Below are 17,405 nucleotides of genomic sequence, written 5' to 3'. Positions count from 1 at the left end.
CCAACTCAGAGACAAAAAAACACAGGTTCTTCAAACACAAGGAAAACAATGAGCACTTACACTGATTCTATTGTTTAACATTCTACTGACAAAATTATCAACCAGAGCAATGCTTTGCTTTTCCCATTGATATCTTATCTTGACTTTAGTCAAGAGCATAAGTGTCCTGAAAACAAAAACTACATTTATTTTCTTCATTAGCTTTACTTCCCTAGCCTTGAACACATATATGAGTGTTTATAAGTCCTTGAGACTGTTGTAAATTGGATATACTCATGTTTTACATATAGACAAAATAGTCTTCTTTGTCATATATACTAAGAAAAAATATGTTGTGAATTGAGCAAGTATCTAAGGAATGGAACTAGTGATCAAAGCCATCTGTTAATTGTGATTTATTCTCTCTCTTTACCACCTTTCATATCTTCTCAACTTCCCTCCCTTCTCTTTCTCCCTCTTTCTCAAAAACTGGTATCCACTCATTCTTTCAGATGATGCATTCTATGTGAAAACAACCTGTATGGAAACTGAAAGGAGTAACTCTTCTTAACACAAAACAGTGAACAGTCATGAAAAGGCTGGAATATTGACTGTGAAAGATTTTAATTACACTGGTATTGATTAGGATAATAGCAATTTAATTACAGGGAAGAGTCAAAGTTCTGTCCTCATCACATTGTTTTCTGTTTCTAAGAGTTTCCTTGTCTAGTTTTTATAGGGAAGAACTTTTTTTGTTGTTGCTGTTTTGTTATTTATATATTTCCTGGAACTTTTCCTAAAAACTCAGCCAAGTATGATAAATCAGATTGAAGCTTGGGAGCATCTCGAATCTAGTTATCAACTTATTATTTGATTTGAAATGCTCAAGAGAGTATGCTGTTTATGAAGAGAAACAATGCAAGCATTTTTGACTTTGGGGGAAAAAAAAGCTTTTGAAAAAATGCAAAGTGCCCTGAGAAATGTTGATTGGAATTCTATGAGGTATGAGAAATCTACTGCACATAAGTAAGGAATTGAGCATTTAGGAAACAATTGGAAAGGCTAGCATTGAAATTCAACTGAGATGAGTAGTAATCACAGTACTGAATTTAGAGTGAAAGAGTTGAATATGAAATAAAATATAAAAATGTACACTAAAGGACAGTTAAAGAAATGCAGTGCTTGTAGTTGAGGGGCCTTAAAAATGTACCTTGTGCATGATACAGGTTATAAAAATATCCTGAAAATATTACTTACTTCAGATTTACAATGAGGTAAATTCTTTATTATGTTGTGGTATTATAGAATATAAATACATTATAGCTTCTAATTAAATACTTCTTTTTCTGGAATTTATTTACTCAAGGGAAATCTAGAAAACTTGAATCTAAAAAAATTGATAAGAAACTTATAAGTACAAGTAACATTATAAGAAAAAAACTTTAACTTGGTTACTTTGGGTATTTGTAATCGTTGGATTGAATTGCAATTATTTTGTTATATATGGATTTGGTTTAATGTTCTTTTATTAGAAGGAATTTGACCTCCGTAAGATATATACACATAAATAAGCAATTAGAGAAATACAAATCAAAACTACTCTAAGATTTCATCTCACTCCAGTTAGAATGGCAATTATCAAGAATACAAGCAATAAAAGTTTTTATGAGGATAAAGGGAAATAATTCACTCATACATTGCTGGTGGGAATGCAAATTGGTGCAACCACTTTGGAAAGCAGTATGGAGATTCCTTGGAAAACTTGGAATGGAACCACCATTTGACCCAGCTATCCCACTCCTCTGTTTATACCCAAAGGACTTAAGATCAGCATACTACAGTGATGCAGCCACACCAATGTTTATAGCAGCTTAATTCACAATAGCTAAACCATGGAACCAACCCAGATGCCCTTCAACAGATGAATGGATAAAGAAAATGTAGTATATATAAATAATGGAATATTACTCAGTCTTAAAGAAAAATGAAATTATGGCATTTGCCAGTAAATGGATGAAACTAGAGACTATCATGCTATGTGAAATAAGCCAATCCCAAAATACCAAAGGCAGAATATTTTCTCTGATAATATTCTGTGTACGGGGAGAATGAAGGAACTTTGGATTGTGCAGAGGGGAATGAGGGGAGGGGTGGGATGGTGGGGATGGGAATGACAGTAAAATTAGACAGAAATTATTACCCCATATATATGTATTATTACACTACTGGTATGACAGCACCATGTACAGCCAGAGGAATAAGAACTTGTGCTCCATTTGTGTACAGTGTGTCAAAATGCATTCTACTGTCATGTATACTAATTAGAACAAATTTTTAAAAAAATAAGAGACCAGTAAAATAAAGGAAGGGGGCAGGGGAACAGTGGGGAAGGAAAGGGGAGGTACAGGGGAATTAAACTGATCAAATTATACTGTTTTATTGAGTGCATGTATGAATATGTAAAAAAAATTAAAAGGTTATAATACATATAGAGAACAGTACATGAAAAAACATGAGGAAGAACATAAAGTATTTTAATACATGAGAGCTCACAGCCTTCTTCCCTCTGTAGTCCTTTCTTCCTTGGGGGTGTATAGCTCAGTGGTAGAGCACTAGTCTAGCAAGCTAGAGGCTCTGGGTTCAATTCCCAGCACAGTCAAGCTGTCATAGAGCATGTACTTAAGCACTTTTAGAATTATAAGAAACTAAGACTATGAGAAAATTTTGTCTTGAAAAACTAATTTAGATAGAGTACCAGCCATATATCCAATAGGATTTCCTTCCACCAGGAAAGTAAGTACACTGGAACTATAGAAATGTACCAAATGGGAATTGCTTGGTATAATTTAGTTCAATCCAAGATTTCATCAGAGTTATCAAGTTCCTATTGCAAGTTGCTTAACCCAACAGAGGCAAGGATGCCAAAATGAACTAGAGTGGTATGGCAGCACCTAAGGATTTCAGGGCAGTGGATTAGAATCATTTCTCTGTACAGATGCTTTTAAGGAGTAGCAGCCACAAATATATCCACCACATCAAATATATCCAAGAAGATCCCATCCAGGCCACAGTCATCCCAAAGTCAAAGAACAATAACAAGTCAAAGAACCAAGCAGGTGAGAGGAAGTTAGAGTGGACCACAGAGCTGAGTGACAAAGCAGGCAAGAGTGGTGAATCAGGAGCAAGGCGGAAGTCAAGTCTGTCCTGGGAGTCTATTCACAATAATAAACAATTCCTGAAGCGCTAACCAAGCCTCTGGCACCACCTGATACTTAAGGTGGGAAGTACTGATCCTGGAGCATAGTCATACCTACCCCAACATCACGTGCTCTGTTACCTCCACAAGATCACCAAATCCAGGCAGACACCCCAAAACGCAAGTGAACACCAGCAGGTCCTGTGGTGTAAGATAGGAAAGCTCTTTTCTTCATATTGACTAAAGGAGAAAAGGGCTTCCTTCATCAGCCTGGTTTTTAAAACTAAGAATTAACTAAATTACTTCTAGTAACTGTATGCATGTATGATTCTTACAGTATATATAAACAAATGAATATATTTGTATCAAAATTTAAAGTCAGAAGAGATTTTATGGAGCATCTTGTCAGACATCTGCACTGAAAGAAATCAACAATCTAAGAGTTGATGCAACTTGGTTAAGTTTATAATGCTAGTCAGTATCATAGCAAATTTGGCAGAAGAAAGACTAACATTTTCTGGCTCAGTTCAGGAGTCTTTCCAGAAGGGCAACATTAAAATAAATTTGTTCTACTAGTGAGGAAAGTTTAATTAATCATAATCCTGATAATCCTCAACTGTTGGCACACTGCCACCTTGGTCCACTTAAAGCCCTTTTATTTATTTATTTTTTCAATTCTTTTTGTTCTTTCCTGTATCCTTAACCCTGAATTCATTCCCCTCCTTCACATAGGAATCTATTAAAATATCAATACATGACGTCATGTATATAAAATTTCTTTGTGCATTGCATTTCTGTGTGTAAGTGTACAAGAATGTGTATTCAACTTACCTTAATAGTATGGATACAGTTCTAACTACCCTTTAAAAATCGAAGATGGTACTGCATGGTTATCCATTTCATTGTTTCTAACCATTGCATAAATCCATAGTAAATATCTATAATGATTCAGTTGTCTATTCCCCTAATAATATAATATGAAATCTTAAAGAGTTTTTGATTTATTTTCTGTAAGTGCCCATTGGTTTTATTTTGTTTTGTTTCTGGCATTCAAATAATCAGTACAATTTACATCCAGATTTTATGGTTTAAATAGCTATGTTTTTTTTGTTGTTGTTGTTTCAGTATTGTTATTTCTGATGTTAATATTAGGTAGATGTCTATGGACATCCTGTTTTCAACTTAAGTATGTCGTTTCTTAAATAGACTACTAATAGCTAATAACATGAAAACATGTCAGTGATTACAGGAATTTGGGATATCAATACATCATAGCAAGGGTGGGTGTAATAAAATTTTCTATGAGATTAAAAACTTATTTTGAGTAAATTAATTTGTGGCAATTTGTACTAAAATTACTGTCTCACAATTGAAAATAGCTTTATAATGTTTGCCCATTAAAATTCTAAAAAAAATATAAATCAATTGTTCCCTTGATGACTTTAGTCACAAGTAAATAAATGAGAAAGTATTCACAGTACAATGTGTGGGAGAAAATATTCAAAGCAAACAATAAACCAGTGATCCAGTATCACGATGACTAAATATTACAAAATGCTAACACAGATGTCCAATATGAAAAGAAAAAAGTTGGGTTCTGTTAACTAGGGTATTTATTCAAATCAGACAATGTATTCTATCCAATATGTAGAGTGCCTTCTTACTTATAATTTTAGACTGGAACTTAGAGACGGAATGATCAGACATCAGGCATGCAGGAGATTGAGATAAATGGAGACTCTGGACAAGCAACACAGCATGGCAGGCTAAGGACTCAGCCATACATATTTAAGAGCTACATTAAAATGCAGCATGAACCCCAAGCAGTGACTGTCAAGAAAGCTGGTTCTAAATGGAACACCTTGTTTAATTGATGTACGACTTTAGGTTAGTCCTCTAACCTCTCAAGAATGTCCTGTTCCTCTATTAAATGAGAGAAAGAACATATCCCACCCTGTGTAACATGTTGTGATCATAAAACCCAGTGACAGTAGGGCTGTTTGAGTAAAAATGAACATAAGAATTTTAATATTCAAATAGAATGATTCATAACTGAAGCTGATGTGCTGACCACCAAGAAGGAAACATGAATAACATAGAAGCTGGTGCTACAGGCTTTTGAGAATTCTCTCTTACCGCTGAATATCTTTTTATTGAAGTCGATGTGTTATAACTGGAGAATAATTTAGAATAAAAGTGTGTTTAAAAGACCAAAGAAAAGTATTTAACAAGATTATTAGGCTTATACATACTAAGTCATCAACCAAGAAGTGTTATTTGGTACTGTTGACTGCAGAGTACTGCACTCACAGTCACAGTAAGGGGATGAGATCCAGGGAGCTTAAATAAAGGCCAAAGCACTCTCCATACCACTACCAAACGTGCATGCACATGTGTGTGGTGCACGCACACACACTGGAAGTACACACATAAATTAAATAGTAAAAATCAAGTTCAAAAAGTTTTTAAAGAGTTGAGACAAAAATGATAACAAAAAATGATGTTTCCTTCTTCTCAGGCCAGAAACGTAGAGGACAGATGAAGTGCACATTTTAAAAGAATTTCAAAAGGAAAGCAAGAAGCAATGGATACGTAAATAATACAAGAAAGATCTACTCAAATCTAAAAGGATATTTTCTAGCAGAATTCAAGTTAGAGTACTCATTTCTAGATCTATCTTGGTAAATTTTGGTCTTGTAAAGATAAAAATAAATAGCTAATAATGGTAAAAGTGGGAAATAAACTAATTTGCCTATCAAACATAAAATAGCAAGTTACAAAAAATTAGGGTAGAGAGGAGAAGTGTTTTGGTATGAATTGATAAATACAATCAATAGGAGTCTAAGACTCCATTTTGCTGCCTTCTATTAAAAAAAATTGTTACAACAGCTGTTTCTGAGATACGGAAATGAAAGCTGTTTTCTTATTTAAAAAATGGACTTTCTATACTTTGCACCCCCCAAATTGTACCCTACTCAGGATGCAGCAGTGGTCGTGGTGAGCTACATCCTGGGTATGAAGGCTCTTGTGAGTCTACAGGACTTTGAAGTAGATTCTTGCCCCACCGACCCCCACCCAAATTCAGGATGTGACTGTCTAGCACCTGCTTGAACCCAGAACTGTGGTCAACTGAACTGCAAAGCTCATGTTTTTTAGCTTCTGTTTATCACTTGCTAAACAGACTGGAAAATTCCAGTCTTGCCTAGAGCTCACAGGTCCCACATATTAATGTTTTAATTTCTATGATTGGCTAGCTTACCTGAGGACAAGCAAGTCACTTATTTGTGGGTTTTGTGCTTATATTTTCTTTGGATGGATCAGGAGATTGCTGTCCTCCCACAGAGCTTGAGTCTCTGCAGTGGGTGACAGTCCCTGGCCAGGTAAATAAAGCTCTCTTTTGATTTGAAATTCATACTTAGAGTGCTTTCTGGAGCAACTCCTCATAACAGAAGAAAGTGTATCCATTGCCCATCTTATATGGAGTAGGTAAAACAGCAATTTTACCATTTATAATTAGATAAACACAGATTCAGAAACATTTTCACTTAAAGATAATAATAAATAGAAGAAAATGAAGGTGCATGGTTTCCAAATCACTAGAGACCAAAAAACAGAGGAAAAAAAAATTATGGAAGAAAACTAAAAGTATTAAGGTAAAAATAGCAAGAGTATATCAGAATTATATCATATTATTCCACTATGATAGTATAATCAACAAAGACATAGAATGACATTACTGGATTTTATACCCATTCTTTCCTCCCAAATTTATGTTTTTGTGAAAGTTCCTGGTTCTTTCCCCCAGAGCCTCATGTCTCAGAGGATCTGCACCTCACTTTCAGCTCCACAGAGAGCTCAAGGTCTGATTCTTTTTGACAATGATTTGTTCAGAAATGGTTAAGTGATCAATTCTGACCAGTGAGATGTAAAAGAAAATCTAGTGTGATGCTTCTGGTAACTCATCTTCACTGTAAAGCAAGCTATATGACATTATCATCTCTCTTTTTCCTCTTGATATTGTTATGACTGGGTGCAATGCCTAGAATTGGTACCACCCTGAAACCATTGTCTTGCCATCTTGTAGCTATTGTGTAGTTATTTGCACTCAGAGGTTTGATAACTTTCCTGAGATGAAATCGTAAGTGGAAAAGCGGTATACATCTCCACACCTACTTCTTATTCTGAAATTAATGTTCTTTCCAACACTTCTTATTGCTTCTAGCCAAGCATATGTTAGAGCTAACATTGACTTTATGTGTTTATAAAGTTTTGTTAATCCCAGTCCACTATTTATTCTACGACATCGTGGTATAAAATATTCCTGCATTTTGGTTAAGGATAGAGCTACGCTTACTGTTTGTTGATATTATTGTTTAGGGTGATGTACCAAGTAGATGTCTATGAGCTTCCTGTTTTCAATCTGTGTAATATTTTTTTCAACATATCGTTTCTTAAATATACTATGAATATCTGATAGCATGGCTAATGATTGCTCTTTTGTGTCTTTTCCAGATTAACTTTTGTCTCTCTTTGTATGATTGGTTAAATGCTTTCTCTGGCAAATCCTTTTGGACTTGTGCAGACTCTATTAAGCTTCCCCTTTTTTGCCCTCCTTGCTTTAAACCTTCCTTTTCCCCTGTGAGCTGCTGTTTCACTCCTCCTTTATTCCAGCACATAATGCCATGCCTAGTGCATCATGCATGATTAATGGTAATGGAAAAGTCCTTGAATGAATTGTTCATTGATTAAGTGAGTGAATGAATGAATGATGGTAGATGCATCACCTTGTAGTCTAGTCCTATTAAAATTCCAAAAGGATACATCAGGAGTGTTATGCCTTCATCCTCTGAATCTCAAAAGCATTTTATTCCTCTTACTGCACTTACATTCTGCCTTATATTAGTTTGAGTACACTTGCTTTCCTCCTAATCCATAAATTCCTTGAGTTTGTTATCTTTGTCATCTCTAGTGATGCCCCCATAGCACCTAGCACAGCATACTGTCTTTCACTTAATAAAAGCATATGAAGTATATTAATCAATTTAAAGGGATCTTGTTAGTAATGGGAGAGATTTAGAATACTCTGCATTTTGAGGATGGTGTCTTTGAAATCTGTTCCAATATTCTGAGCTCTGTTCACAATAGAGTATGTCTCCTGCACTTGTTGATTTGATATTTTCATAAACATTTTTGAATTGCTACATACTTAACATTTGCATATCAACATGTAATGTTTGTTTACAAACAGCCTTACATTGTTTACTAAATTTTTTAACAACTGCAAGTATAGTCTTCTCAGAAAGATTGCAAGTCTCAAGTGATAAACAAGAATACAGGCTCTCTAGCTTGTGCTTTCCTTTAGAGTCTATTTCTATGTTTCTCTTCAAGAACTTAGACGTGTGTTTCCTTTTATGGTGCCTACCAGTGTGGTTGACACCACAAGTATTTGCATATCATTTGCATATCTGGGTGTGTGTGCCATTCAAATGTGGACAACTGGCTCTGAGAACAGTGAGATTATTAAAAGAGGAAGATATGTTCGTGTTATAGCACCCTCAGTCTTGAATGCCTCAGAAAAGTCATTCTCCAGTGATGGAAATTAGAGGATAACCATGTGCCCAATTTGGCTCATTGCCCCAATGTGAAGTGATTATGTGTGTGTGTGTGTGTGTGTACAAACATTCATGTATGATCCTCTAGAGTAACAGAGAAAATAGCACTGTTAATAGTAACCTATAAAACAAATTTGACTAAAGAATATAAATAATTTAAGTAGAATATTTGAAAGTGATACTTTTTTTTTCCACATCCCCATGCCAGAAAATGGGTGAGGGGGTCAAAAAAATACTATATTCACAAGCCAGTTACCTGTTATTTTTAAATAAAGCTTTCTTGTCAATCAGACACACCCACTTATTTCCACACTGTGTATAGCTGCTTGTGAGCTACAAGGGTAGAGAAGTTACAACAGAGACCAGGTGGACCACAAATCTAAATATTTACTCTCTGACCTTTAAAAAAATAAGCAGTCTAAACTACATACAAATATCAAATGATTATGATGGTATTCCACCACCGTCAAGACACATTCCATTAGATGTGCAAGAGCTGGTGTGTAACCTGTTTAAAATTGATTGAAAACATTGTACTAGCTCTAAGGGACAATCCTTGGGCAGCGTGGGTAGAGAGTATAGGTGAAGCATAAGAATTTATTGAATTACTCAGAATGGAAACTTGTCTTTAAAATGCCAAATGGCCTGTTTTTCTTTTAGAAAATTCTCATTAATACATGCACAGTACAGATGCTTCATAGCACCAACATGCTAATTGCAGGAAGTAAAGAATTCTAATTGAAATAATATTAATGAAGAGCCATGCCAACCCACTGCAATATCACAATCTTTGTGAATCCTTAGCTTCTTATGATTCATTTTCCTCCCCAAAATAACTCAGATTAAACAGTGACTTCTCAACACAAGACAACATTTCCATCCAGATTCCTCTTTTATGTTTTGAATCATGTTCCAGGATACAGCACACAGAGCAGGACTCATCTTCTGCCATCAGCTAATGTTGTTAAATGTCAGGCATTTAATAAAGTTAAAGGGCAAAAAACTTTTAAACAATTTATTCTGCCTGGCAATCTTTCCTTGAGAGAGAAGTTGCAGGGAAACTCATTGCTTTATTGACTTAAGCAGAAGAAGAATTTTTTTTAAATCAAGTTCTGAAAACAAAACCCAGTGACTTTATAAATTCTAAATATCTAGGCAGTATGTTCATATATATATATATATATATATATATATATATATATGTGTGTGTGTGTGTGTGTGTGTGTGTGTGTGTGTGTGTATTTAGGATTGTTTGTGAAATATAGTAGTAAGTATACCTTGTAACACCAAATGTGGACTTTGCATAGCAGCAAAATGCTTTGTGAATTCAGATGTTTGCAAACCAAGGCACAATTCCTAGAAAAAAACTGGTAGTATGTCTCAGTTTCCCACATAAGAAGTGTATTGGGGCCAGGCACAGTGGCAAATGCCTGTAATCCCAGTGGCTTGGGATGCTGAGGCAGGAGGATCTTGAGTTCAAAGCCAGCCTCAGCAGAAGCAAGGTGCTCAGCAATTCAGCAAGAACCTGTCTCTAAATAAAATACACAATAGTGCTGGGGATGTGGCTCAATGGCCAAGTGCCCCTGAGTTCCATCTCCAGTACCAAATATAAAAAAAAAAAAATAAGTGTATCGGCAAATGGATTAGAGAACTTTAGATGCTTGTTGATTCTGCAAACTAAAAGAAAGACTGTCACTGGATATCTTTCCAGTGTCCTACAGGAAGGACATCCTCTCAATCTGCCTCCTCTATTCTGCCATGGGACTAGGGTGAAAAGATAATACTTCTCCTCTATTGCCTTGATATCCTCTCCAAATATGTTGTGAGGGGATAGAACCCATAGGTTAGTTTGAAATGCCACCTTATAAAGAACAAAGCACTGAATTTTCTAGGAAAGGATGTTAGGAAGCTATGGTAATGTTGATTATCCTCTGCTGTTGTGGTTTGGATGTGAGGTGTTCCCAAAAATCTCACATGTGAGACAATGCAAGAGGTTCAGAGGAGAAATGATTGGATTTTGAGAATCTTTACACAATCAGTGGATTAATCCCCTGATAGGGATTAACTGAGTTGTCACTGAAGTGGTAGATTGTGACCAGAGGAGGTGGGAATTGGGGTATATATTTATATAGGGTATATATTTTATATGTGGAGAGTAGAGACTCTCTCTCTCTCTCTGCTTCCTGATCATCATGTGAGCTGCTTCTCTCCACCATACTCTTCTTCCATGATGGTCTCCTTACCTCCAGCCTGCAGGAATGGAGCCACCCTTCTAAGGGCTAAGACCTCTGAAACCGTGGAGCCCTCACATAAATTTTTCCTCTCCTACAATTGTTCTGGTTGGGTCCTTTAGTCACAGCAAAGAAAAGCTGGCTAAAACATATGCTTATTGAGTTCCCATTCTAATAGTTAGAATGAGCTCCCATTCTAATAGCTTAGTTCCCAATAAGCATAGGATTTAATATAAAGCACCTTAGTAAGTATGTATAGTTAAGAATTAAAACATTGTAGGGTTCTCCTTGTTTTCAGTACATCTCATGGGATTGATGTCTCTTAGCTTTCTTAAAATGGACATCCTACAAGGAAAAGACTTATTTTAATGGCCTATGTATTAGGAACAAAGCATTAGTAACTGACCACCCTTCTACTTAAGGAGCAAATTTCAAAGGAAGATCTATGTATCCATGGAGCTATTTTTAAAACCTCCAGAGCAAGGTGCCATGAGCCTGAGAAATTGTTTCTTCTGATCTCTTAGGTTTTAATGACTAGCTAGCAGCATTCAATTACAAACTGATCATTAACAAGAAATCTAATTGCTATTAGCAGACAGGTAAACAACTCATATTGACGTAAAAAAGAGCATGGAGGGCCATTTTATGGTAAGAAGTGAAATACAGATTCTCTTAAGGAAAAAAAGTAACATCACTGTGTTTATAAAACTATAGTGCCACTCCTTTTCATATACATGGAATATAGGAATAGCTACTGTCAATAGTTATGAACTATGATATCTTATTTTTTTTCTTTTTATTGATTCTTTTTAGTTATACATAACATTAGGAATCATTTTGATATGATTATAAAGACACGAAATATAATTTGTTCTAAGTCAGTCCCCAGTATTTACCCTTTCCATCTATTCTCCTCCCCCCACTGTTGATGATATGTTTTTTTTTTTTTCATTTTCAATATAAGGTTTTTATTTATTTTTAATTTTTTATTTGTTCCAATTAGTTATACATGACAGTAGAATGCATTTTGACACATCATATATAAATGAAGTATAACTTCTCATTCTTCTGGTTGTACATGTTGTAAAATCATCCGATTGTGGAATCACATATTTATATAAGGTAATGTTCAATTCATTCTACTATTTTTCCTACTCCCACACCCCCACCCCTCGCCTCACTGTCCTCCACACAATCCAAAGTTAATTCATTCTTTCCTAGCCCCACTCCCTTATTGTGAATTAGCATCTGCATATCAGAGAAAATATTCTGCCTTTGGTTTTGGGGGGATTGGCTTCTTTTTCTTAGCATGGTATTCTGCAGTTCCATCCATTTACTGGCAAATGCCATAATTTCATTCTTCTTTAAGGCTGAGTGATATTCCATTGTGTTTATATACCACATTTTCTTTATCCATTCATCTGTTGAAGGACATCTAGGTTGGTTCCAAGGTTTAGCTATTGTGAATTAAGCTGCTATAAACATTGATGTGGCTGTGGCACTTTAGTATGCTGACCTTAAGTCCTTTGGGTATAAAAAGAAGAATGGGATTGCTGGGTCAAATGGTGGTTCCATTACAAATTTTCTGAGGAATCTCCATATTGCTTTCCATAATGGTTGCACCAATTTGCATTACCACTAGCAATGTATGAGTGACCCTTTTTTACAATATCCTTGTCAGCATTTATTGCTTGCATTCTTGATAATTGCCATTCTTACTGGAATGAGATGAGATTTTAGAATAGTTTTGATTTGCATTTCTCTAATTGCCAGAAATGTTGAACATTTTTTTTCATGTATTTGTTGATCCATCATACTTCTGCCAAGTGTCTATTCAGTTCCTTAGCCAATTTATTGATTGTGGGGGTTTTTGGGGGGAGGTGGTTGAGTTTTTTGAGTTCCTTTTGTATCTTGGAGATTAATGTATCTGAGTTGCATGTGGTAAAGATTTTCTCCCATTCTGTAGACTCTATCTTCACGTTATTGTTTCTTTTGCTGAGAGGAAGGTTTTTAGTTTGAATCCATCCCATTTTTTATTCTTGATTTTACTTCTTGCACTGTAAGAGTCTTGTTAAGGAAGTCAGGTACTAAGCGGAAATGGTGAAGATTGGGCCTACTTTTTCTTCCATTAGGTGCAGGGTCTCGGTTCTAGTACCAGTCTTTGATCCACTTTGAGTTGAGTTTCATGCAGGATGAGAGATAGGGGTTTAATTTCATTTTGTTACATATAAATTTCCTTTTCCCAATGCCATTTGTTGAAGATGTTTTCTTTTCTACAATGAATATTTTTGGAACCTTTGTCTAATATGAGATAACTGGATTTTTAAAAATATTTATTTTTTAGTTATAGGTGGATGCAATATCTTTATTTTATTTTTATGTGGTACTGAGGATTGAACCCAGTGCCTCACATGTGGTAGGCAAGCGCTCTACCTCTGAGCCACAACCCCAGTCTAAGATAACTGTATTTATTCTGGTTTGTCTCTGTGTCTTCTATTCCATACCATTGGTCTATGTATCTGTTTTGGTGCCAATACCATGCTGCTTTTGTTACTATGGTTCTGTATTGTAGTTTAAGTTCTGGTATTGTGATGCCTCCTGCTTCACTCTTCTTGGTAAGGATTCCTTTGGTTATTCTGGTTCTCTTATTTTTCCAAATGAATTTAATGATTGTTTTTTCTATTTCTATGAAAAATGTCATTGGTATTTTAATAGGAATTTCATCTGGGACACTCTGAAGACAGTGCTAAGAGGAAAGTTTATTTCATTAAGCTCATTCATCAAAAGAATAGAAAGTCAAAGAATAAATGACCTAACATTACATCTCAAAGCCCTGGATATCTTGTTTTTTGAAGTATAATGCACGTAAAACTGTTAATTAAGACACAAGTTCCATTTTGTAGGAAGTAAATCATCAAGGTTTCAAAAACTTGCTTGCTAGTGTCTCTAGCTCTCTACTCTAAAATATCTGTTAGTGATGATAAATTCTGTAGGAGGGTCTATTCTGAGCTATTAATTTCCTGTAAGGGGAAAATGGGTGTATTACCAGAAATATCCATTGAAGAAGGGTGGGATGTGGGTAGAGGGTTGTATATTTGTCTTGAGAATTAAAAACTATAAAACGTTCTTATGCACAACTGATTTTTTTAAAAAACACACATTTTTAAAGAAAAAACATACTTAGAAACCTATCTTTTGATGATAGATAATCAAGAAAATTTACCTGTAACTATGTTGTATTGTTTAAAATATGTACTTATTTATTTAAATAAGTACTTATTAAATATGCACTTATATACTACATACATTTATTAAAATAGAACAGTGAAAATATAAAAATAACTGAGTTTAAGGTAATGAAAGACCCCATGTTTTATTCCAACAGTTTCAAATTCTTCTTTTAAAAAGTTTACATTAATTTTGTGTATATGTGATGTATTGGGGATTGAACCCAGGAGCAATTTACCACAGAGCCACATCCCCAGCCCTTTTTATTTATTGTTTGGAGACAGAGTTTTACTAAATTGCTTAGGGCCTTGCTAGGTTGCTGAAGCTGGCTTGTAACTCACAATCCTCCTGCCTTAGCCTCCCAAGTCACTGGGATTACAAGCATGCAGCACCACACCCAGTCACATTAGTTACATTGACTAGAGTGTTAAAGTGACTCCTCATCTTTGAGGAGTCTCCCAAGGTGATTCTGCATCACTTTCATCAGCTTATCAATTAGAACTTAAAAATACAATCACATGACAAAATGATCAAACATCTTACAGAATCTTTCCCAGTCTCTGTAGAAGAGTTACAGCTTGAAGATTCAGTTTGCAATGAGCTTCGTATCCACCAAATCATTAAGAGGTCATGTAAAAGTCTTACTAGAGCAGATAGCACAATACACTTGCCCAGAGTTTCACTAATACTTTAAGACTACTGGGGCATTCTTTTATAATTGTAAAAGTTCATAATTGAGATTTAGTAGACATAAAATGAATATTACATTCTGGTGTCAATGTCATAATCCAAATGTGGAAAAACTAATTTCCATCTGGAATTATTTAAAAAAATAAACTTCTGAGTTTATTTTAATCAGATTTACTGATTTAAAAAAAAAGCCTTTGAAAAAAATCATGTAGCTCAAGTGGTAGCAAGACTGTTTCAAATGGAATCCTAATGATTTTGTCCTCGGTACTGTATAGCTTTGGTCCAGGAAGGAGCAAACCAAGTGATGTGTACCGTGAACATCAGTTTAGAAAAGTCCATAGTCTTCCCCTCCCCTACAAGTTACCCTTTAAGCATTTAACATCCCATGGTTAAGAAAATATATAATAATCATGTTCTTTCTTGTCTTCAGTCTAAGTCTTTGCCACTTTGCAAATTCATTTTCTCTTGTTTTCCTCTTTGGAGACAGAGAACAGCTGGTTGTCATCTTCCAAATGCTGTAACAATCCCTCATATATTTGAAGATAGTAATTAAGTCATCCTCTCAGCCTTCTCTTTTAGAGAAACTCAAATTTCTTTTTAACACAAATTATCAAAAAAATTACCACAGCCGTGGACGTGAAAATTGTTATTGCATAGACTTTCTATGTAAATCCCTCTTGTTTCTGTAAATACTCCTTCTCCAGAAGCAAAAGCAGCAGCACGTTGCTTTGATGAATTCCAGCTCCCGCTGCCCAGCCTTATCCTCTTTCTGACATCCATTAACTTCCCACGAACACTTTGCTGTTCTCAGGTAAACTGATGTGACTCCTACCTTCCAGTCACCTTTCACTCTCTGTCTCCACCCCCTCATGTTCTAAAAGGAGAAAACATCATGAGGAGCAGGTTCTTTAGCAGCTATAAGAGTGCAGCTCTAAATATTACTTAGGCTATTTCAAACCAAAGATATCATTCTTAGATGGGTGAGTTTTCCCCATAAGATATTATCTGGTAATAAGATTTTAAAACCACCAAAGATTTCTTTTTATTATACTAATATAAAAAAATAGCACTCATTGCATGGAAATATGAAAGAAAAAAATCAGACTTACTGGCTATGTGATTTTGGGGAAGATATTTGATCTCATATTTTCTTCATCTGTAAAATGGGCACAATAATAGCCATAGAGATGTATAAAGAAACTAATAAAATAGTTTGTGACCCATCACACTGACTGACGAAATTCTCTTCTCAGTCATCCAGGTGGCATTTTTATCTCTTGGTTTTGTGTTCCTCATGAAAGTACAAGGAATTAATGAATCCATTCTCCTGGGTTGCATATTTTCATTTAAGGAGGTACTTTCTCATGTTTTAACACATAAAGTAGTAGATCTCATGATAAACATTCCAATTGGCAAGTCAAATTTGTTAGGACAATGTTTTGAGGCAGGATTATCCTATGCATGAGGCAAGCTGCTCACAGATGTGTGATTTCACCTCATGTCTGAGGCGTAAACATGTTTATTTAGAGACAAATTATCCTCAATCTCAGTGATCCTGAGTGGTTTATCACAGGATTTTCTCTGAAATATAAAACTATATATATTTTGCTTTATATTATTTCATTCCGGTAAAAGAAGATAACCCTAGTCCTGGGAAGATTTGACATGCCAATTTATCTGTAACACGGATCTGGAATATTAATGTATCAACCTTTTACTTCATTTTGCTTTGAATAAAGTAAGACAATTACTCTTCCTGAAAATAGAGTATTTCAAGTGTGAAAAAGTCAGAAATCTTTTTATTTTTCTTATATGACCACAATTTAACTATTCATGCTCCCCGCCCCCTCCTCTGGCCTTCTCTCTCTTTCTCCCCCTCTCCCCTTCTGTCCATCTACTGGCTGTTGATTTAATGGATGACTTTTAGACTTTCATGATTCCATAGTTTACCTATTTCCTGTCCATACATGAAGATTAATGGTTTATCCGGTAATTATCTGCTTTTAAATCTAGACCTACAGAGAAGAGGTGGAGGAAAAGGTCTCATGTAGGAAACAATTATCATTTCTATTAACAACAACAAAAAAAGAAAGCAAAATTAATTTTCTAAGCAGGCAAGTTAAATGACTCAATCAGCTTCTGGATTAAATATTTTCATATGTATATAAGCATTTCAACTATCAACCAGTAAAAGTCACTTATGTTGAAAATTTATCTTTTCGCATTTCGAAACAGCTACCTGACTCCCAATGTGGGGGAAGTGTATGCGAGATGTCTGTGAAGCAAGGGCTGCACAGAGGGATTATATATTCATAAATCTTCTGGTCCTAAGTGGTAAGGTTTACCTGCTACTGGGTGACTCAATAATACTTTTGTCTTCCATTTCTAAATGCTTTCTCAAATTCCACTTTTTACCTGTCACTTTTTTTCTTTAATAAATATATTAATGGCTATTAGTAACACTTCTGT

General features: G+C 35.1%; 1 non-coding gene across 1 annotated transcript; it reads left to right on the top strand.

The window, feature by feature from the left end:
• The first annotated feature begins 2,566 nt into the window (after window positions 1–2,566).
• Window positions 2,567–2,638, top strand: Trnaa-agc (transfer RNA alanine (anticodon AGC)). Its single transcript has one exon. It is a non-coding gene; the product is annotated as a tRNA-Ala (tRNA).
• The last annotated feature ends 14,767 nt before the right edge of the window (window positions 2,639–17,405 follow it).

Source organism: Marmota monax, unplaced genomic scaffold (genome assembly GCF_021218885.2).
Source record: "Marmota monax isolate L192 unplaced genomic scaffold, Marmota_monax_Labrador192_F-V1.1 WCK01_AAM20220418_F8-fsc00011, whole genome shotgun sequence".
In the NCBI taxonomy this organism is placed as follows: domain Eukaryota; kingdom Metazoa; phylum Chordata; class Mammalia; order Rodentia; family Sciuridae; genus Marmota; species Marmota monax.
The sequence above is the reverse complement of the archived record's forward strand: the minus strand, read 5'-3'. Positions and strand labels throughout refer to the sequence as shown.